Here is a 24,164-nt window from a genome sequence, read left to right as displayed (position 1 = left end):
GCATACCAAAATTGATACCTCCTAGAGGTCTACGTAGCATTCGGAAAAGCTGTTTTAGTTTCACAATGTTGAAATTTTTCGCTTTGTGTTTGACATGTTATTCCTGTAACTCAGGTTGCTGGGTGATACTGTGAAGCATGTACAAATAATGTGATTTTTCTGTCAGCTGCCCCAGGTGCAGTCAATTGAGGTGTTCCAGAAGTCAGAYATCCAGGGATCTGCAGAAATGGGTGAACTACTAGATGCTGAGAAAAAATCTTGTTAAAATAATGCACTTAAAAGCATCCATTGGAGAATTTTTTCCATGCAAAGTGGGCCCCTTTGAAATGCTGGAATTGTTTCTGTGGATGCAAATACAGCTGTGGCATGCGCTGGCTGTTGCTTTACAGTAAGTGCAAGCAAGTAGGTTACTGAAATATCAGTAGAAGTTTCGACAWACAATCTTTTTTCCTTTACCTATAAAAGATCAGATTGTCTGGCATTAACTTCTGATCAGGTTGAATCTTCCAACTGGACCAAGGTAGTGTCTCTGCCTTTCTTTTCTGGATTTTAATGAAGCTGTTATTTTTCTTTCACAAATTAAAAAAAGTTTGTTTGTTTGTTTTTTTTTTAAAAAAAAAAACACTACATGCTTCAAGGATGCCTGAACATGGTGAAAGGGTTTGGAATGTAACTTTTTCAAATATTTACTTAGTTRAAACGAATTCTTTCCGTATATGTAAAGTAATTGTACAATTTAGACAGATCTTTTTACCCGTGAATGCTTTTCCAAAAATATAAAACTTGATGTGCTATGATTTTTTTTTAATGATATTGTAATGAAGAGGTTGTTTACTACAAATTAATCTGGCACGTAGATGAGAATATTTTTGGAAATCTGACTGTTTGCTATGTGAGATAAATGTAATAATAAATCCATTTACCAAAATGAAACCAGGTTCTCCTAATTGCATTCATCTGAGACCTCTGTATCTGGTTTGGAGTCTCTCTAAAATTTGAACCTTCTAGGAAAATACATTGTTGTCCCTTGCAGAAACCATGGTTTGACTGGAGGTAGACGTGTGGATTGGTGCTTGTCGTATGAGTCAAAGACCTGACCCAGGGTAGAAATCTCTTCTTTATTTAGAAGCAATTTACTGCCCCCAAAGCATCTTGTAAATTCTATTTTTGGAACATATTTGATCACTGTGATTCGGGTACCTTAAAACAGGATTTAAAATGTTTTCCATTAYGATTAGAGGCTTTCAGAGAATAGCTGGGGTTTTTTTGTAGAGCTCTTCACATCTGCTCTTATTTTACTATTTTAATTGTCTAGTGGTTTATCCATGTGCTCAGGATAAGATGCCTTTGTCTTTTCTATTATAAACTGTGAAGTAGCACACTACTGAATAATACAGTTAATGTGAAACTGGCTTGGCTTAACAATACGGATACTTATTTGGGTGGCTTTTTGTCCATCTAATTGAGATGTAATAAAATCAATAAATGTTGGATGTTTGCTTAAAAAAAAAAAAGTGGAGTCCAGTGATATGTACTGATGGTTGGCATAGTATTATTTCTRTTCCTTTAAAAAAGCATTTGCTGGGCAGAAGACCAGAAGCAAAAGCTTACCTACTATTAATCTCTCTGGAATATGTAATCTTCTGTTTTTGGAGGGATTGCTATTAGAGTGGTTCACCTGACTAACCAACATTTTCTGAAGAAAAAAATAAACAGATTTGTTCATCTATAGCAGGCCATTGAGATTTTTCCCTTTCTCCATTGATATATATTTACTAGGTTTTGTATGTAGTAAGACCTATATTCAGACTGTGGCATTACATCATAAAATTCATTTCAACTTCTTTTATATTTTTTTGTTGTGAATATCTCCTGCTAAATATATAGTTAAGGTGACAGGAAGTATAAAACACTGCTTAATCATGGATTCCATATAGCTTTCACACTTTTGGAAGCAGTGTACATTCAGAATACGTATATACAGAAAGCACTTTTTTACGTAATGCAGTGATGTTAATAGTGGTCAAATGAAACCAGTGCTGTGTTCCCGAAGTATAGCCACACTTCAGTTCATAGTACTTTGTTCCTTCAAAGCACTATATAAAATAGTGTCATTATGTTTGGAAGCCATATGACACAAAAYTAATGATGATAATAAGGACTCTCTTACAGGGGGAAATTGGACTCTGGTTAGTATAAAACTGTTTTTACAATACTAATCAGGTTTCACAAAAACAATGATTAAATATGTAGTTGACCTATGCTACAGCTGTTTGGCTCATGCAATAGAAATGTGCTGCAATCTAGTTTGCAGGTGATACCACCTATGGAAATGTGTGTTGCTTCATAGAGAAGGAAGTGAAGAATTTCTGTGCTCTTTATTATTATTTCTTTCCTTCTCCTCTTGGGTTGGCCCTCTCTTTGTTTTAGCCATTCCCTTCACAAGACTTTACAGTAGCTTGTCCTGTGAAGCAGTGAATCATAATTTGCCCTTAAGACTCAGTATCACCTATCCAGAAGGCCAAGATCTCAGCTTTCTGTAAGAAATTGGAGAAAATGGACTTTGAAGAGATAGGGACTATCATATCAGAAACTCAGGAAAGAGGAAAAAAAAMCACATTCTTCTGGGTTTCTAATTTCATCCTGTGTAAAGCTTTATAATGCTACCGTTTTCTCCTTGCGGCAACTTGTGAGCTGTGACTGCATCTGGCCTGATCTAATAGTAGGATTAATGTATGTTGTCAAATTGTTTCCATGTCTTTTACTGGTGTTATGGCTGATCAGCATGAAAAAAGGCAAATACCTGGTTGTAGGCTTTGTTTTTTTTTTTTGTTTGTTTGTTTTTTTTTTCTTTTTTCTTTTTAAGGGGAGCAGCTAGTGTATTAAGAATGCAGCTGATGAGCTACACCTTGTAACTTAATCGCTCTTAACTTAAGCTCCATTTGGAGCTACAGCTCAAAATGCATGGTATGTGAGAAAGCCCCACGGACAGTTCTTCTGTAAGAAAGAGGGGTTCTTCAAAGTGTATTGATTTCAGTATTTTTCCATTTTTTCCTCCTCTTTTTTCTTTTTCTTCTTTTTCCGCTCCCGTGGTGGTGGTTTCCCTGGTGACTGCTGGAGCACAGCTGATGCCAGCCTGGTGACCAACTCTGGCCACGCTGCTTGAGGGCTCCTTCGGCAGGCAGGAGCCAGCGTGGCTCTTGCCAAGAGTCGCTGCTTGATCGCTGGGAAGCCTTGGGGTCTGTGGGGCGTTTCTAATTCAGATATTGCCTTTAGCTGCAGCTGACGAGAGTTAGAGGCGGCTTTGTCTGAAAAGGGCTGGTCTAATCCATCTCACTTCTCTCCTGTTGCACTGGCCTTCTCATGCGTGGCTCATTCTGGGGGTGAAAATCTCAAAACATCTTCACGTGTTGAGGTTARTAATTAAATTCTGGTTCTGTTCTAGTACTGCGTTCGGGTAGAGTTTGGAGTTTTTTCTTTTCATTTGGTTGGTTTTAGGKTCGCTGTTTGGCTGTGCTCTGTAAGTAATCATGTTTATATTTTGAAGGTCTTGCTGGATTCTCAAAAGCCTCTTACTAGTTCTGCGTAGTACTGTTGGGATATCCGAGTTCTGTGCTCTGTAGCCCTGTAGTTTTCTTTTTTAACTAACTGTAAGATRGAGAACTTATTAAGTAATAAGCATTATGTCTTGGCTGAAGATAGAAAAATGAGTATTAATCATCAATCCATTTAGACAAGAACACAAGCTGTTAGTACATTTATTTTGTTTGTAGTCCTTACCTTAGCTAAGATGACTTCATGTTATTTTATAAGTAATATATTTGATTATTTTAATGATCAATTCAGATGATAAACTCTGTGTTACAGTACATGATTTCAGTAGAAAGTTTCAGKACCGGAGCAGAGGACAAGCTGTTGGAATAGTAAATGTATCTGTGGAGATGCTACTAGTTCTTGACTTGGTGTACATAATGGGGGCTCTCGGCTCGTTCTTGAATTTGCCATAAACTTTTCTTTGAACAAATTTTCTATCCTACYTTGCCTATCTGTTACATAGTGCAAGCAGTAATAACCTTCTCTTACAGCAAACCTGATATTTAGCAATATTTTCATATACTGAGAAGAAAAATAGATTTTGTTGTCTGACTACACTTGTAAATTACTGCAAAGTTACTACAGTAAATTATGGCACTGTAAAATACTGCTTCTTAGGGGTTTGGGAGGGTGTTTTTTTATGTACATGCCTCACTTAAAGGATACTGTAACATTAATCAGATTTATTTGAAAGGTATTATTAGATTTTGTGTACTCTGTACTGAATAGTGGCGTATCTTTAGCAATGATTACTCATAAATCCTGCAATTATTCAAAGAATAACCTCGTGATTAGTAGCATTGACTGCATTATCCTCTGTTATTACAACAGTATGGAAGCATTTTCATAATAACAAGGGATTTAATTGCTACGAAGATTTATTTGCAGAATACTAAGCACATTGGTAAGCAAGGCATTTGAATTGTATGTTACAAGTGCTCAGAGTATTATCAGCTAATTAGGTACTGGAAGGGCACATGTAATGTTAGCTAAGGCTGTTCAACTTTCCAGCGTGGTTGTTTCTGAGTATTAAAGTGGTTTGAGTGCTGATGATTACATGACTTTTATTTTCTTTTAGGGAATGATTTCTAAAACGTAGTTTAAGCAGTTCTCAGGGAACAGTGCATGATTAAGTTTTGCAATGAAGCTACTGATAGATATCTAAAAACTTCCGCAGAAGTGTTTAAGGGAGTAATAAATATTACAAATATTTAATCTGTTTCCAAGAAAACCTGATCTTTAAACTAACAGYGGCTATACTTTCTTGGGTGTGGTGGGAAAGTGTGGCTGTGGGTTGATTTGTCCAGGTAAAGGAGGTGCCTTAGCAAGATGCTCTAGGGAGGTCTAGGTTATTAACTTGTCAGTTTTAAATTCCGTCTGTAATGTACTAGTCAAAACCTTGTGACAGCTTTATTGTTACTCTTAAACCTTTACAGAAGGAGGATTCTCTCCCAAATCCTGTCTATTTAGTACCATCTGTTAATTATGCCTTGTGATATCTTTTGCTAGTCTTTTTCCTTCCTTCCAGGCCAGTGTCATCTCTAGAGCTCTCTTGCTTCAACTCTATTACATTTAATCCTCTTTCCTTTCAGTTTCTCAATTTTTATTGAATTTCATGGCAGAAATGCTAGCTCAGACAAATATGTCATCTTTTATTCAAACCTTTGATGGTTTATGACCAGTCAGCTATCAAAAACATTATCTGCTGGTATACTGCTGAAGGTAGCCTATCTAGAGGGAGAGTTTATTTTTTTAATGAAGCAAGCATTTTATCATCTAAGAGCAGTGTTGAAAGTAGATAAAAATATATTATTAATGCTTCACAAGAAACTGTCTCTAAGGGGGACGGGGTATGGTAATTTCATGAATAAATGCTTTTTTCAGTGTAAATGGTATGGCGAGGGATCGAGTTGACTCCCCTAGCCTGGGAAAGCAAGCGGCAGCATTTAATGTTTGCTTCTTGCCCATACTGGAGTGCCGAAGGGACGGGTCTGGTGTCTCATATGCAGAGATCCTTGTGAGCATACTTGTTTGGGAGATGTTCCTCCCTCCTTCCCACTCAGCACTCGACTGGACGGAGCTGGTTGAAATTGCAGCCGCTGAGGATCCCGAGATGGAGAGGGAGCACGATCCTTTCCGGGCTGCGCAAAGCAAATGTCGCTGGGCCTGGTGCAGAGGGGTCCTGGGAGCAAGGAGGGTCCCCGAACGCTGCGCGTGTCGGAAAGGCTGCCGCGTTGCCTCGCGGCTGGTAGGCAGGGGAGAAGTGCAGCAGTAGGTTTTCTCCACGTGTGCATTTAGCAGAGCTTGTGCGATGGTCGCGTCTCAATGCCTGCGGCAGTCCCTGAACCTCGTTTTCTTGCTACAACCCCAAAGCTAAACTCTGTGTGCTGAGTCCGGATCGAGTAGCTACATTAACATAACAACCCACGTTATCCTCCAGTGTGCTATTGTACCGGGGCAACATAATAATCTTGAAATGAGTTACTGGGTTGACTCATCACGYGTGACGTTGGTGGGGTTTTATTTGATTATTTATTATTTGAAAGTGGCTTAAGAAATCCTTTGAATTCCCCCTGCCTGAGCCCTGGCACTAGTCTTTACCTGTTGGATGGAGCTATATGCATCCAGTGTTTACATGGGGATGCATTTCACAACTACAGCTGAAGGTAAATGAAGAGCAAAGTATTGTGTTGCAAAATGATGTTACTGGTAGACTTCACTGAAAAAATATCTTGCAAATTTAACRTTTTTATGCTTTTCTAGCAATTGGTGTGCCAGCCTTTCCGGGGCATTGCGATACCATTTGCATCTCTAACATCTTTAATTAATATGTGAGTGCAGCATCATTTTAAAGATAGAAGATGATGACTCACAACGAGGGATTTTATTTCTGTTGTGTGTAGTACCCTTCAGCCACATTATTCTTAGATCCCAGATGTTTTATAACTTTTTGATAATAGCACRGGGTGTTTTATTCTTGGGATTAATTAGAATTACATCTTTATAAAGTAGAATGCATTCTTTCCTTAAATTAGTTAAAAACAAGATATTTGGCAGTTTATGATTTTACCGTAGATTCTTTAAAACCAAATGCGCACACACACCTACAAAACATTAATGAGCTGTATAGAAGGGAAACTCAAAGTTATGTTCTGTGTTGCAAGTGTGGTGTGGGACACACTGACRTAGAAGGGAGAAATAGCACCCTCAAAGCTGAGCTGGAAAATAAGCTTGAGTTGAAGAACAGTATGGTTTTACTATTTTGATTGAAGAAGCTATTAACTGGTAGTACATGAGAGAGTTTTAAAAGAAATTGATTTGCTTACTAACAATGTTTTCTTGCTTGAATAAGAGTTTAATCATATTGGTGGGAAACAAAATTGATGAACCTTCAACATCACATTGTACAGAAAGGGTGATTAGAATCCATTTGCCTACAGTTTGGAAGACAGAAATTTAGATTAAGCACAACTGAAACATCAATTTAATCTAATTCTGTTGAAGTCATGGGGATAATCTGCTGCAGCAATAGTAGTCTTACTCCTCATTTGCAGTTATCGGAGGAGTACAATAATTTGAGTACAATTCTAGTGTAAAAGACATGGATATATTTTTTTTCTTTTCACCTGATGCAAATGAGCAGTCTCTGTCACAAAATGTCGTTGTCCTTCTCATGTTGCATAGCTTTTTTTCCTGCCACTGCCTGTAAACAAACAATCTGGTTTTAGCTTCTGATCTCAAGAAAGTGAGATCCGTGGCAGTCAAAAGCCTCCTTTCCTCCTCGACAATTCCCCCTCCACACACACACACACACACACACCAAAAAAAAAATGTTTTCTTTTTCCAGCTGGTTTACAGGCTTGCGCAATAGCGAGAGACCACCTTTTTCTTTGAGCGTTTTCTGCATTTCTTTCAGGAAATGTGCAAAAGCTCAAATCACATGTACTTTTTCACCTTCTGCCAAGACTCTGGCCTGGATGTTCAGATCTCTTCTCTGGCAGATTTAAAGTAGAGACTTGACCTAAGGTTGTCTTTACCCCTTTCTCTTTCCCACTGATTTCCCTGCACAATGGCTAAATCACTCGGGGACTCTCTGTCTCTTGTTGGCACTGTTCTGTTTTGTAGAAATACTTCAGTAATCATTGCACTGTTGAGAGAAAACGTGTTTTTGTGAGAGACTCTTGCCCATTGAATCAGACACTTGATAGGAAAGGCACGCTTATTTATTAAATAATTCATTCCTGATTCACTGAAGATTGTTTCTGACTGCCAGAAACAATGATAAATCAAATTARCTTGGCCACCGAAGTAAAGATCTGTTACTGTCCACTTGACTGTGCATCACCAAAGCAGGTGCTGCTGGCTGTCACATTTCGGCAGAGTCCTTGCCAAACCTCGGCCGATGGGTTCTGTTGAGCCCGAAGCTTAAGTCCTTTACTATAATTTAAACTGACCTTTTTCAGCAGAAGTCCCAAGAGACAGTGTCCAGTAAAGCTTATGAATCTTCATTTGCATCTCCTGCTACCTGCAAGATCAAATCTTGCTTCGTGTGGAGGTAAATCTTTTCATTTARCACACCTATCTTCTAGCTTTTGCACAGGACAGGGCGCTGTGCTGCTTGGTTAGGCAGGGCTCTGTGCTTGTAATTAGTAGGCAATAAACCACTTCCATTACAGCAGATCCACGGAGGTAGTCAGGCTTTCCGCTTCTCCTTTAACTCCCAAATCCCASCAGCTACTCTGAAGATAGTCGCCTGTGAACATTTGTGTGGATCTGGACTAAGCTTCCTGCTGTCATTAAAGCAAGTGTACTTCAGCTGAGAACGAGAACTTCTCCTGGGAGGGTAGAAGCTGTTTGTTATGTACTTTTTGCTGAAGCATGTTTTATTGTCTAACTGCAGTGGTATGCCATCCTGCTAACACCTAATTTATATTTAGTTCCAAGTTTGTGATCTGGAGTGTTCTGTCTAGGCAGAAGTATTTCAGTGAAGGCTTAAAACTTAAGAGGTCTAATATTGTTGTAACTGCACCAGGAACGATGACAGCTTGGGCAGTGCTGGTAAGCTAGCTGCTATGCCAATAAGTCTCCGTGCAGTCTACGAAAGGACTGGCAAAGGTCTATGCGAAATGCTGTTGGTACCTTAGAAAGAAGGATGTGCAGACTGCTAAATGGCCTGAACGYAGGGCACTGCCAAATGGCTGGAACTTAGGGCTGGGCAAAGCCCTTGGATGAGATGATTAAGCAAACTCTGCGAGGAGCAGGCAGTGCCGGATGTCCCTCCGAGGACACCACGGATGGAGCGCTAATGCTCTCAAGTTAGTCACTGTATTACAGAGTCCATATGTGTCTTTACACATGTAAAGTGTGCATCTGGATTGCTTATATATACACTCTTATGTGTAGTACCTAAATGGAGAGTTATACCTTCTGTACCAGCTCTGAGCTGCTTATTTACATCAGCATTTATGCAGCAACTCCTGAGATGGAAGCAGGATATCTAAAGGGCCATGTATGTAATCAACCTAGCAAGACTTAATAAATTATTCTGGGCTACCAGAGGCACAATAATTATCCATGTTTGCACAAACGCAGAGATATTTGACTTGGCTTAACCTAAAGTGAAARAAGGCAAAGCTGCTTCATGTTACCTTGCATTTTGTGGGCTAAGATCAGGTGACTGCACAGTTAGCATGGCTCAGTTCATGTGGGTAATATATTGCACTGTGACAAGTCGATCGTGTATTTGAGGTCTAACTGCACGTTTTTGCGAAATCTCTTTAATAATGTTTGCAGGATACTGTACAAAATTCACATTGACTTCAGCTTGCATGGTGATATACAGGTTCTGAAGGTCAGGTCCACAATAGWTTGAGATTATTATACCTACATACGTAGACACCACTGAAATAAAAACTCAGCAACACTAGCAGTTTTAATAATACTTCTTCTTATGTATTAAATATTTTTCTGTTTGCATGGCAGTTAAATTTTGACGGAAGTTGTGCACCAGGGGATAATCTTGAACTGAGATGTGCTGCTAGCTTGCCAGTGCAAAGGCTTTCTGTTGATGACATCTATCATTCTCTTATTTCAGACACCTTCATTAGATATCTGCTTTGGTGATGCAAGTCCGTGAAGAGCTTATCTAAAAATCTGTGCTATGTAATGCCCTCAGCTGATTTACCCAAATGGATGGTTTTCTTTTGTATGTATATTTTTAAAAAGGGCTAAAATGTATTTCCAAAAGAAGTCTGTTGCTATGATAAAGCAGTTATTCACCTGTGGATTGCATTTATTACACAATTTCTTTAAAGGAAAACAAATTCTTTTATTATTCTCATCTACAAAAAATTATCGAGTAATTAGTAGGTGTCAGACTAATTATTCTTATAAAAACTAACAATCAAATACAGCGTGTTTCCTTCCATGGGAACATGCAGTACTTGTAAAGGTCACCATTTAGCTGTACACCTCCTTTTGTTGCACTTTTTAAAAAAATAAAAAGGGAGGGAGACTGAAGGATGAAAACTCGGATCTCTCTAATGCTTAATAACCTTTATCATAGGATTGGATGATCCTGCATGAATGAAAGAGTACATATTGCTTTAGAGGCATTTGTGCTGACTGTTAAGCGTTTTTATTTGCTTTATGTATACCAAAAGAAATATTTATTGAAATTCTTCAGAGAATAGTAAATACAAAGAGATTAAAGCAGCTGAGTAGGAAGGGTAGCTCCTTTGCAAGGAGGGTATGTGTGGCTACAGGCTGCTGGAAGGGATGCATATTGACTCCAGTAAGATGTCTTCGTGAGCAGTCATCCTGATATCTGATTCTGAGTATTCTTACATTCTTAAGATGCAGATTGAGCTAGAAATATGATTTGTAAAGTATTTTAACTAGGGCTTTGCACTGTAACCAGTGGTTAAAATTGGACATAAGAGAAGTACTGGATTTTTTCTGCTTGTATGCTCATATTAGAAAGTCTCTGGCAAAACAGTGATTTTGAAAAGGAAAAAAGAAACCTGTAAAACATACTTTACATAGAGGTATTCTTAAATCCCATCAAACTCAAAGCTTTTTCAAATTTCATCTCCAATCAGGTATCTTTTATTGTTGCAGTGTGAGGAGTTAAGTATCTGTTCTCAAGCAGACTATAATTCTCATTCATATACGATATGCTAAGTTGCTTTAGCAGGTAACTAGAGAATGAAATTGTTTTTCTTTTATTACTGATCCAGAAGTAGTGCCCAGAAACTTATTGGTTCCATAAGCATTTCTAATGCTTCATTAAAATCATCCTAACCATGATAGATTGTAAGATGCCATCCTTTACGTCATGATTCTCATGTGTATTAAAATTAAGTTCTTGTTTTGATAATTGAATATTAAATTTACTGTATTCATCAGTGGACTAGATCCTTAGCAAATATAAATTTAGATTTTATTTGTAGCAGATACTGATCTTGCCCAAAATACATATCTTTTCTATGGCTCTTTTCCCAGAATGTCTTAGTTATCCAACTATGGTAAACTATGCAGTAAGTGGGTCCTACCTTTAGGTTGTTCTCCTGTCAAAAGAAAGATTTTAGTGAATTTATTTAGTGCATAAATRCTGGGTCTTTGGGAGGGGAGGATAGGGGTGAGAGAGTTGTTAGTATTTCTCCTCCCCTCTACCACTCTCCCCTCCCTATAGGGGCATAAGAAAGATAACTGAGTCACCTGCAATTTCCACTTTCTCCGTTCTGCCTCTGGTTCCTCTCGTTCTGCGTCTCAGTCCATCCTTTCCCAGCCTGTTGGGTTTCTGTTCCATCTGTGCCGTGAGCGGTATCTGAGGTGAAGCAGTCTGTTCACTGTCCAGGGATCGCAGCCCAACTCTTTCCCATTGCATCCAGAGAAAAATTAAGCGCAAGGCAAGGCCAGTGTGGGACAATGAAGCTCAACCAGTTGTCTCCTCGTTGCAGACAGCAATGCTAGTCACTGCAATTAGCATAAAATGATATATTGGCAGTGATGATGGTTGCTTTTTGAAGACACCTCGCCTGCCCAGCTGCAGCAAAGAGGTACTGGAAAGACACTTATGTTTAAAAATGTTTTGTCGTTGTCGGTTTTGGTATGAGAAGCATCCATCAGCGTTGCTGGTAGGAGGAAGCAGTACTGTCTGTSTCAAAATCTAGTGCTCCTGGCTAGTGAATTAGTGGTGTGGTATCCTTATTCTCCCTCAGGGAACCACTAGGATCACTTGTCTGACACTGTTGGCTTGCAGCACCATACCATGTAGCTTACTCCAAGGGCTGTAAGACCTGATGTTCGCTCTCCATGAAGTGTATTCAGAAGTCAGAAAGCAGATTTCTAGTAGAATATATTTTTCTGAGAAATATGTGCAAAATATTTTGCTGCCATGTGTTCCTTTAGAGATGAATTAAAAAGTGCTGGCAGCGGCTGCTTTAATTTTTGTGTGGGTAGCTGTTTCATTTGTGTAAGTATTATTCTTTTTGAGAAATCACTAGAAGATACAAAAATGAAGCAAGTTCTCTGCTGGAGTGTAATGCTGGTGTTTGTGAATGCCCTGCATCTCGRCACCTCTGTCAGCGTGCTGTGCCTGGCACATGCTCCAACATGTCTTGCTACTGTTCTTACAAACTCTGCGGGCATCAGTTGACAGCCTGGAGTCAATGTGCAAAAAAATTAATCTTGAAGACAAGGAAAGCTCCCAACAGTCAAGCCTCTTCCTAGAAACCAGGAAAAATTCATAACGATGTAGTCTGACAACTCTCAAACAATGAGTTAAATGGACATAATGTGACCAGCAAGAGGAAGAAAAAGGAAACAAGGTAGTATCTCAGCTGGAGATACCTGAACCTGAGTACCATCATTGCCTCTGGGGAGTACACCAGGTGAGTATTCCTGCAGCTGTGAATGACTCCTTGAGGTAACTAGCAGCTCCTCCTCTTCTGGTTGTACCTTGTTTCAGGTCTGCTTGGTGAGCTATAAAGTTTCTGGTGTCCTATGGCCTATCCTAGTGTCCAGACACTGTAGTACTGACGGAGGATTTCACTGCAGATGGTGCTTTGGGCTGCTGACCTTGAAGGTCTTAATTCCCAGTAGGCACATTTGCTGTGAGTTGCTCCAGTGAACTTAGAGCTGCTCCTTGCATGTTGTAGTTGGTTTTTACTGCTGCCACATTTGTTAACGGTAATTCTCCTTGATGAGCATGCTGCTCTGCAGGCCCACCTGCCTCTTGCTTGCTCTACAGGGCTGTGACTTCAGTGACCAAGATGAGATGTTGCTGAATTTGTGGAAGAGTTGGTGATTGTTGTGAAACTCAAATTTTTTTGTATATTACATATTTGRGTATGTAATTAGTGGCTATTCATATATTAAACACTTGAAAAATGTTATTAAACCAGCCTTAACTCATTGTTTCTCCGGGTTTGTTGAAAAGACTCATTTTCGTTGCAAAAGGCACATTTTTATCAGAAGGAAACTCTAAAATACAGAGAATTTCTGAATGACTTGGTAATAGGGAAAGGTGAAGCTGTGTTCATGCAGGGTATCCTTTTCTACYGCAGATCTTTCATACAACTCTGGCTGCAAGATACCAACAATATTTTTCTAACACACTCTTCTAAAATAGGTTTGATTTCAAAAAATTCAGTACTGGAATGGTAGTAGAAGTTGCAAATATTTCAGTCAGCTTTAATATAATTTGTTTAATACTATGCTAGAGAGAGGCCATAGTGTGAAATAATTTTACATCATAAGTGGTTCTGAATGACTGTTCTTGCAGATTATTTCCATCACATTTGTGGAATTAAAAAATCTATTCCCACGTAAATAATCTTAAAGTCTATTACCTTAAGAGAAAACAGTCATTTCAAGTTTTAGCACYTGAGTGGTGCTGAACTTTAGAGATACTAACAGGTAGGTAACAGTGTTGAAGAATAAAATCACTGCCTTATCAGGAAAAAAAAAAACTTTCAGTACAGGCTTAAGAGTCCAAYTTACAGATTCTGGATAGGCAGAATCCAGTGCACAGATGCCCGATGCTGCAGTGMTGTGATCTATCACATTCTGGATATGGATCTAATATAAATTTTTTATAAACTATATATATATGTGTGTGTATACATATTCTTCTTACAAATATCAACACTGTGTTTTTGTTTTTTAAATTATAATCTAGTTTTGGATCATGGGCAAAGAACAAATAAATCCTGCAGATGGCTTTTGAAGGGAATTTAGGAGAGCTGAGAGATAAAATACACAAAGGAGAATTACTCTTTTTAAGAGCCTCTTTACATCTTGTTTCCTCGCTTTCAGGTCCTTCTGTAAGGAAAAGAGCAAGAACTGTTATGCCTCCTTCTTGCTCAGGAGACATATACCAAGAAAAGATGGATCTGCAGTGCGCACAGCTCAAAATTTAGGAGGAAAAAGGGTTGGGTAGATACCAAGTYTTTACATGTCACAGAACATGGACTGTGTGTGTACCCATGTTCACAGAAAACTAGCTGAATCATTAAAGTAGTCAACAGAGGACTGACTGAACAATGSAAACCCACTTAAAAATCTAATCATCTAAGTTTGCGTGAATGTTTTTGAGCTAGAGAGGGAGAAGATAGTATCTATGTACTTGGCTATTTATTGCGGTGTCTTTAAATAGTATTCCGTTCTGAGCTGTTTTGTATTCTGAGCCGTACATCATTATATTTTATGAATGGGGTTTTGCTTCAATGTTATRAAGGTTTATACATTTTAAAATATGATTTGATTTATGTAACGATTGCTGCAAGAAAAATGTTTTTAGTTTMTTTCTCTTAAATATTTGCTTTTATGGAAACTGAATACTTCAAATGATAAGAAAGTATATTTGTAGTTTTCTGTAATGCTAGTAATGAGGATGGAGATGGAAATGCTGGGCTAATTTCCTTTGTTGGGATTTGGAAAATCCCATACCTTGCAGTATGTTGCTTGTATAACATTTAGGATTTGACTGAACTGCAGTACTTGGGATTAAAAATRACCTTTTTTGATGCTAGTCTTAGAAAATTCCAAGTAATACACACTTATTTTCTGTAGTGGACAAGACCTTCTGTGGTCTTCAGGCACGGTGGAGACAGAAGCTTGGATGTCTGTCTTGATGCATGTCTGTCTTCATCCTACTTGTGAGTTTTTCCCTTGGGTTTTGTAGATCATAGGAGCATTCATAACAAGTAAAATACTGATAATTCTGTTCATCAGCTAATTCTAATCACACTGTTTAATTTAATCACACTGAATTAATTAAATTTAACAATTTAGTGTTGTTCCGATGCTTTTCGGTTCAGCCCTTAGGTTCAGATTGCTCTGTGACAGCTCCTGAGTTGTTGCTTGCTGGAACGCTGTAGTTGTCACTTGGTGAACCTGTTTGTCAATAAACATCACTATGTGCTTGACCTGCTCTCTTCTTCCATGCCCGTATGCTGTTGGCTCCTCCACAGGCACTGCGCTCTTCCGCCCAGAGCTGGCACAACGCTTCCTGTGTTGTCCGTGGTCTGCTTCCTCTCTCCTGTATTTTCTTTTGAGGGACAGGGAGTTCTGAATTATGCTCATGGCTGTCTAGGAGGYGTCTAAAGAGACGCTCAGTTTAACGTAACGCAGATTCGTTGTTGCCCATTTTCAGCCTATGTATAATTGTAATGTGCAATTGTGCAATCCAAATTTCATTGGAATGCTGCTTCATGTTAACGAGGAGAATTGAAAGAAGAAGCTCTACGGTGAGGCAGAGCTTTAAGCTATCTCATTTGTTCTCGTTTTTCATAGACTAGAATGCGAAGGCAGCAGAGAGAAGTAAACACATTCTGATTCGGGTGAAGAAAATTGTCATTCCTCATATGATAGCTGAAACAAAAAATCTTTCTCAGATATTCTTCTGAAGTTTAAGAACTTGACTATCTTACGAAATGAAAGTATACATGGAAAAGAAGTGATTTTTTTTTTCTCTCTGCTTTCTGTAGTTTTTGTTTTGTAATACCTGCCAACAGGTTGTCTAGGATGACAAAATTATATATACAACAGTACAAAGTACAGGCTTTTGGTTGTCAGAGCAACCTATGTATTTTGGAGCAACGGGTAGTAGGGTGGATCCAGTGAGATTTCAAAGTGACTTACAGCAATAAGAGAGATGAGAATCTAGCCTGTATTACCACCCACAGAAGACATAAATGGATTTTAGGGAGCATATTTTTTCTGTCTTGTTTTTTTTGGAACTGTTTATTAAGAAGAAAGGGGAGGGATGTAAGATTGGCTAACAGCATACGTTATCTTTTAAAACGATATGTTAGAATTTTTAAAGGCAGTATTTCAAAAATTGCTTGAGGACATTGTTCTTTAGCTTTTTTTTCCCTTTCAGCTAGTAATGATGATTGCTTATTCTCTGTGTTTGAAAACAGTCTTCCTTTTTTAAAAAAGAAAAAATACGATGTTTGGAATACTTCAGTTGCATATGTCAAGCTCTATATTTTAGTGTGTATTACTGGCATCTGCAGAGACATTTTACGTGTGTTTTAGAAAGCTGCTGTTGAGCTTGCAGTCCCAATAGCTCTGAAAGGGTTTAGTGGAGGGAGAGATCCTGCAGAACTGGGCTAGTGACTCTGGAATATAGAAATTTAATTTTGTGTCTGCCAAATGTTTCTAAACTGGTGGCTTGTTTACTTGGGGTAGACGCTAAGAGAAGCTGAGTAAACTCTGAGAAGTTCTGCAGATCTTTGGTGCATATACAATTCACATTTTGTGAGTAGGATGGTCCACACTTTTCTAGATCCAAGCTGTTAAGATCCTTGCTTTATACCCTTGCGAGAATACACACATAAGCAATCTCTTAATTACTTTATGTCTGTACTGCACACTATAGCATCACTTATTTGGATATTGAGACCTAGGTGCCAGAAGCAGTGTGGCTGTGGTGGTTTAACCTTCTGTCCTGGCTAATACCCTCCCCCTCCTGCAAAACGAAAGCATTAGCTTGCAAGGTCACCCAAGAACTTGCCATTCAAAATGTGATTTAGCATTGCTCTGTGGTCCGTAAGACGCAATCCAGGTGCGCTAGCCCCGCATTGAGCTTTAGGAACAGCAGTAGGGCTTTCCAGCAAACACTAAGCTCCGTTGGAAATGTTGCCATTAAGTTCCATGTTTTCATTTTACTCAAGTTTTGGTTTATCCTAACTATCTGCATTTTAAAAATCGAGGATAGAGATGTTCTTATGTCTCTTTACTGCATTGCTCTGTCTCTTTATAGTATCTTGAACAAGCTGTGGGAGGGCTCGAGCATTACTGCAGTTGAAATGCAGAGGAATGCTGTTTTTCCTCATACTTAGAGCTGAAATCTGATTTCTTCAATCTTGGTCCACCAAGTCCCAATCTTCTGAAAAACAAAGAGATTGCTAAAATAGTAAGATTGCTAGGGTCAAAAACAGAAATTTTAGTCTGTGCTGAAAAAAAACAGTTTTCACCTATAAAATGAAACAACTGTCTTTGCACACAGAAAATGTATGTGCAAGTATGGTTCAATGTGTAAAATTATCTGTCACAGTAACATAAAAATACCTATTTTGTTGAAGTATAGTAGGTGCTCGTTGTAACTACCAAGAAATTCGTGCGTTTGAGTACTCTGGATGTTTAGTCTGTCTCTGAAGTTGGGGATTTAGCAGTTTCATACTTTATTTTACCAAGATAAATCAGAAAGTTGTATTAATCTACTCAGATTCAATTAAAAAAAAAAAAAGCACTGCTACTTGCTTAAACATGCCCTGTCTTACCCAAAGCTAAAAATTGAAGGAAAATATTTTTGTTCTGTTTTTTTATAACATTCCCTATTTAGGCTGAGAAGAGAGCAACTCTGTGTTATTGTTGTGCAGTTAGATTTATATAAGAACGTGTCGTCTTAGCTCCTGCCAGATCAAGAGTATTATTTTCACAACAAATGGGAGCTAGAGAAGATTTATTGATTTCCTTACCTGGGTTTATTTGCCTGAATACCTGAACAATCACAGAGAAAAGAGAAGGGGGAGAAAAATGACAACTATATCTGGTCTGTAAAGAGTTGAAAATAAGAGGGTGAATCCTGGTCTACGTAGAAACTAATGTTGTCCAACAAATGTCCTTCTGTGGAAGAGCAACAAACATAATTTTGACTCTTTATGATTAGTATTGAGTTCAAGAAGTGACTTTAATGAAGGAGCAGGAGAGCATGGTTTCTGTTAGCTGCTGGTTGTATGAAAAAAGCTTTAAGGAATTCACCAAAAAAATCAAAAGGAGAAGACTGCATTTTAATATTCCCTCCAAAAGGGGCAATTCAAAATGGATGGACTAATAATGTTAAAAATTAACTTGTAATTTGTGTATTTGGAGTCACATTCTAAGGATATGATACTGAAAAATGTTAATTATTTTAATGTAAACATGAGATGAGCTGGAGAGTTTTTAAAATGTTGCACTTTTTTGTGAGTTACTCTGCACATTTTTCAGAAGCTAACAAGGAAATTTAGTGCATTTATGTGATCAGGTGGAGGCATAAAGAGCTCTGGTCTTCAATGTCTACAGTGAAAGCAGAGCAGGTTTATAAGTATTGGCTTTAGAAGCCAGTATTTGCATATTTTCTTTTATATAGTGAATAAGGCTTTTTTAAAAAAGAATTGAATGGTCAGACACTAAATGATCTCAGAGTGTTCAGGAATCAATGTGAATATTGAATGACATTGCCTTTTTTTTTTTTTTTTTTTTTTAAGCAAGAATTTCTTGGTGATTTATGAAACTTGTCTCCTAGGTCAGGTCTAGACCTTCAGACATACTGCCAGCATCTGTTATCCCTATTGCTGAAGTAATCCCTTTCCTGCAAGTGAATATTGCTTTATTACTCCGTTAGTCCTTCTGAGGAAGATCAGTGGGATCTATTGGAAAGCGTCCTACTCAGTACGGAATTGGCGATGCGCTTGGTCTACAAATGCCATGATTTGATTTGCTTGCTTTAATCCTCCCAGTGTGCGTTCAGAAAACGGAAGGAGGACTGATCGACCTAACAGATCCGCTGTGATTTCAGTACCTCAGCATGTTTTGACTGCTCTTTCAATGTTAATGTGGAAGATGTATACATCATTAGAAAGGGATACTTATATCGTGGAATTCAGGACAATAATAACTTTTCTAACAGCTGCACAAGAAACAGCATATGTGCAAGGAGACAGTAGGACTAGTCTGTAGCCACAACTGCATATTGCAGCCACAATTCTAGTTTACATCAGCTGCATACAAACTGGGKTGCTGACACTCCTCCCCACCTATTAAAATAAAATGGTTTTGCTTGTTTTTCTGCAAAGATGACTTTTTGAACTTTTTAGGAATCATGTGATTCCTTGTGTAAGCATGGCAGACGCAAACAATTTTGTCCTGATGTTTAGTAAGTGTACTGCATGCAAACTTTTGTGGAATATATTAGTGCCACCTTGTTGTAAAGGAAGTACGTTGCCCATATCTTTATCAGGAACGTGAGCAGATTTTCATTCAAAAATACTAAAATGCATGTTGTTACTTTATRTTCATAGTCACTGTTGCAAATGAATTTTAATAGGAAGACTTATACTACAAGGAAATTTAAAAAAATCTTTATCATAATAGCAATTATTTTTTCATAGTTTCTTCTGTTTTTATTTTCATATGTATGCAATTTCAGTATATTGTGCGCATAATGGAATGCAGAAATTATTTGGTCTTGGGTTGYTCTAAAGGCTGCAGTGCCCAACTCTAATTTAGCTCTGTGGCTGAAGCAACGGGAGCTTTACCAGTTTGCCCCGCAGGGTTAAAGTTAATTCAGCCCTGCGTGCCGCAGATCTGCCCCTGCGGAGTAGTCTGGGTCCAAGCCTGATGCCTGGTGAAGCTGTGAAGAAAGACCAAAAAAAAAAAAAAGAAAGTGAAAATAAGTTGTCATTGCTTCTTGTTTATAACTCTGATTATTTTGACCTTTCTGTGCTTTCCCCCCCCCCCCCACCTCCTGTTTTGAAAGTTTGTTTCTGCTACCACTAGTAGAAACCTGGTCCGAGTAAGAAGGGAAACAGAGGAAGGGCTAATACTCTAAACTGAGCATCCGTGCAGAGTACCCGAACGGGGAGCTGCTCGCRTGCCTGACCTCACCCGGGCATGCCCTGTAGATAAATGGCATCATCTTATGCCTGTGTTATTGCCCTGTGAATGTTAACGAAAATAATAAAAAGCTGAAGCAGCTTATCAACAAGGCTACAAACTAGAGGAAAAAAAGGAAGAATAGCTTTTAAAACAAATCTATTTTGGTTGTAGAATTTATTTTGRATTTTAGCAGGGTGGTTGGGGGGAGGTATTTTGGAGCTGGGGCTGCTTTTTAAGATGTCATTTTTCGATGTACCACGTCCCCTTAGGTTGAGAGCCTCCCTGCTCGTGTGACGCTCCTTTTCCGTCGGAGCGTGGTGTCTGCCTTCAACATGTTTCATCTCAGTGCGTCGCCTCTGGCCACTAATGCAAATTGGAGGTCAGATAAGAGTTGCTCTGGATTTAAATTGGTGCAATTCAAAGCAGAATCTGTCTGTGGTTCACGTTAACAGCTGCGAGTGGGAGAAGCGTCCTGAACAGATAGAGCGCCCTAATGAGACCATGTTCCTTCACCCGTGGCTCTGTCTGTGCCACCTCGTGTCTTTACTACGCAATTAAATGAACTTGATTCAGTAGTTAGTATTTCCAATTCTGAAAAGAGTGAATTTGGGATGATTGAGGAATCGTATTTGCATGCATGAACATTTTTCTCTTTAAATTCAATGCTTTCCCAGCCCCGCCTGTGTAATCGCGCTCAGGTGCTCGCTGGCAGGCGCGRCGGCCCTCCGTGGGTGCTGGAGGGCACGCTGCCTGCTCAGCCCTGCTTCGTGGAGCACCTGGGGCGTTACACTAGCATGTGCCTCCTTGTGCCTTTTTATTCAGAGGAAGCTCGAATAAACACCAAGAGGAMATTCGCTCATCCATACGGCGTTTAGTAGCTTACTGAGGTTTCCATGTAAAGGCAGTGACTGTCAGGAAAGCAAGTATCATTTGCTGTGATCTTTTTTTTGTGTGTGCTTGACTARCTTAGGGCACTACTTATTTCATCATCTGAGAGCCTGCCTGAAGGACGTTACTCCTGTCGCGAGTGTGAAGAGGCATCAGCAGCATCTTGCAGCAGATACCCTAAACTCCTGTCTTGATACAGCAAGTATGTACATGGAAAATTAGCAAGTACCTTCAGTGCTGAAACCTTGACATGGACTATAATTGAGGAGGGTAGTGTTGGCAYGTTCGTGAGGCGGGATCTTAGGGACTTTGGTACGTCGGCGCTGCCAGGGAAGCCGCCTTTGAAGTGTTTTCGGCCCTGGGATCATTAATGGAGCCCTGGAGACATCTGCCTTTTGCAACTATGTGCCTGTTTAATAAGATGTTTGCTGCTCTGCTCGGCTGTGATGCTGCAGCATGCTGGCAGGGACGCGGGGGTCCTCGGGTCCGGTCACGCTTGGTAGGTTTAGGTAATGCTGTCCGTGCACCCGTTGCTTTAATTTCTGGCAAATTAATGTATTATCACCAATTAGCCAGCTACGCTTGGTCTCTTGCTGCCTTTCCAAGGGGCTTGCACGTATTTACGTGTGGCTCGAAGACGAGGCGGATTGGGGGAGTGGGCAGAGGAGAAGCTTTGAAACTTGATGTTCTTCTGGCGGTTGAATCGTGCAACAGAACAGCGGAAGGACGTGACGGGATCCAGAAGCGAGGGCCAAGGTGCAAAGCTCCGGGGCGGGCTGAAGGAGAGCTGGGGCCGTTGCGCGCTCGGAGGCGCAGCCTGTGGGCCTGGCGCTGCTCCTCGTCCTCGGCCGAAGGCACGGCTTTTGGCACGGCTTTTCTTYGGTCGCTTCTACCTGTTGGGGCCTCCGCACGTTGTTTTACGCRTTCTTTGGTGATGTGTTCCTGAAAGCAAAATGAGCTGGTAAGAAGAAAGGGGAAGAAGAGAGCTGAAGAGTTTAAAGTATCGCTGTAAAGACAAGCTGAACACACCAATTCCTGTTTTTTTTTTTTCCTCTTTGGAGTACTGGGCTGTATTTTTCACTCTCTGAAAYGCTGTTCTAAAGGGTTTTGAAAAATTCAGTTGTATTGCTCCAAAGAGATTCATGCTAATATCCAGCCTCACATGGCTGAGCTTATTTTTGAATATCTTAAGAACTGAATGCAACAATAAATTGAAATAAACAATTTAAAAGGGTGATGTTATGGAGCCCGAGTGCATTTTTTTCCAGATTGAAGGCTTTACATAGTCATCTTGTTCCCAAGGAATTGTTTTTATCAAGAGTATAATTTTTGAAACATTAAAATATTCTCCTTTGGGTGTTTTAATAATTGTTTTTTAATGTATTTGTTCTGACGGTTGCAATAAATACAATCCAAAGTGTGCAGCATCAGAGAGCTGTGGTTATGGGTGTACAATTTTTATTTCATTATTTAAGCACGGATGAAACTGGAAAGATGTCTTATTACACCCATTTGGTTTGAAATCCTTCTACTCTGTCTTGCTTTGGGGAATTTTATTCATAATTAGAATTGAGAATCAATGGAAGATAATATTGAGCATTGAGTCTGTCTATTTTAGAGAAATGCTTTTACTAAAGCTGCTTGGAAAATATTGTCAAAGAAACTTGCAAATATTGAAAAGATTAAGATATAAAACASAATAGACCCATAAGGACTGAGACTCTAGTAAAATGATACATCAAATTCTTTAGTGCGTTATTTCCACTGTCTTGTGTGATAAAGAATTAAAAAGGGGAACACAACTGTTCTGTTCTAATAATCTGGCATTAGTTCAGGAGTTAGAGCCAAGATGAGTGAAAAGTACAATATGCTAAATACTCATTCTCTGTTTTTTTTTTGAATTATGAATATAAATATCTTTTCAATTATAGGGATTAGATTAGTGTTATATAGCCCACCCTGTGGCTTGACACATCTGAGAAAGCTGCCTGCATTTGGCCACTCAGAYGGTATTGATTGGCAACCCTTCTGTACTCTCGCTTTGCAAATACSAACAGGAAAGCTTGAAAGTGTATCAGTATCGAGACTCTTAAATTCATCTTTGAATTTCAGTTAGGAGTGGAATATATTTGACTGACTTGGACATTTTTTTTATTTTATWTTTATATTTTYGTGTTGTGTGTGTGCTGAGGCATGACTCAGGCATTTGCTCTCAGTTGTAACCTGGCTGTCTAAAAAATGTAGTGATGTGATGCATCATCCTTTCCTAACGTAATGTTTGTATTTGCCTTTAAAGKAGGGTTGTAGGTTTCAATACATATCTTAAAGCATTTGGATTATATAAGAAAGGAATGCACAAAACTTAAACCAAATAGAAATGAATCCACATTTACCAGGAGTATGTTATAATAACTATAWTGAATTGAAAATCAGGTGAGACTGCTCAAAATAATACCAACTTTATTTTTTCCATTGAATTTTCCACAAACTATTGGGGTGCAGTGTGTTGTCATCGTTCAATATTATTAGCTTTCAATAAAGGTAATTGTGGGAAATAAATTGAAAAAATGAGAAAAAATTAATGTAAGTTAATTTTTGCTCGGATTTCAGCCAGCAATGACAGAAGACTTGAGCATTTGAAAGAATATACAAATTTAAGATCTCCCTGATCCAGAACCCGCAGAAATTGGGGGGACTGTTTCTAACAATTTCAGCGAGCCTTTAGTCGGACCCACTTAGGCTTCTCAGGTCACAGACTTGTTCTGTCTCGGTTTCTGTTCCAAGGCCAAAAAGTTTTTAATGAGACTTGGTTAAATAGAATATCGTAGGATCTCAAAAGGCTTCYAATGGTGGAAGGAAGCATATTGTACTGATAGGTAGGGCTCAAAAACCTATTTAGCTTTTATTTATCAGAAAACTATAAASTTCTTGCCATTTTCACAATAAATGGTAGAAAATAGCTGGAATTAAATGAGTAAATTAACAGTAATAAAGTTAGGGAAGCATGAAATTAAAGAAGTGATTGCYGTAATAAGGTGTAAAAGTTTTCCAGGAAAAAATAATACCCAGTTAATTTGGTGAAAAACAATATTAGTACTGTTTATTAAAGAGGAATGTGTTTATACTGTCAATGTCTCATCTGTGAGGTCTACATACATTTCAGATTTACCTACTGTATTCTATTTGATTATTTTAAATTAATATACTTTAATCAATTTGTCTTCCTTGTTTTACTAGTAGGTAAGTACTATAACTTTGCCTCCCCCATCCAAAACCAAACAAATAGCCCCCCCCCAAAAAAAACCCAAAAAACCCAAACCAAAAAACTGAGGATTATGAAAGTCTCAGCATCATTTTAAAAGGTTTTTACCTTTGGGTGCCCCAGAAGGACACCTTCCACAGAAAGGGGCTAGGTGTTTGCAGACAGCTCAAATAGCATTTAGTCATTTCAGCCCGAAACTTTGTCCAGTGACAGCTCAATGCAAAAATATTTCTGTAGCCTTTGAAACAGGGACTCCCACCTCCATCCA

General features: G+C 38.8%; 1 protein-coding gene across 1 annotated transcript in view; it reads left to right on the top strand.

Moving 5' to 3' along the window:
• Positions 1 to 24,164, top strand: part of LOC146585785 (inactive N-acetylated-alpha-linked acidic dipeptidase-like protein 2) — a gene marked incomplete at its 3' end in the record, with an annotated part of 134,268 nt that overhangs the window by 47,241 nt on the left and 62,863 nt on the right. The window lies entirely within an intron of this gene.

Source organism: Rhea americana, unplaced genomic scaffold (genome assembly GCF_003343005.1).
Source record: "Rhea americana isolate MKP2758 unplaced genomic scaffold, rheAme1 scaffold_76, whole genome shotgun sequence".
Taxonomy (NCBI): Eukaryota; Metazoa; Chordata; class Aves; order Rheiformes; family Rheidae; genus Rhea; species Rhea americana.
Note: the sequence above shows the minus strand (reverse complement) of the source record. Positions and strands in the feature narration are given on the sequence as shown.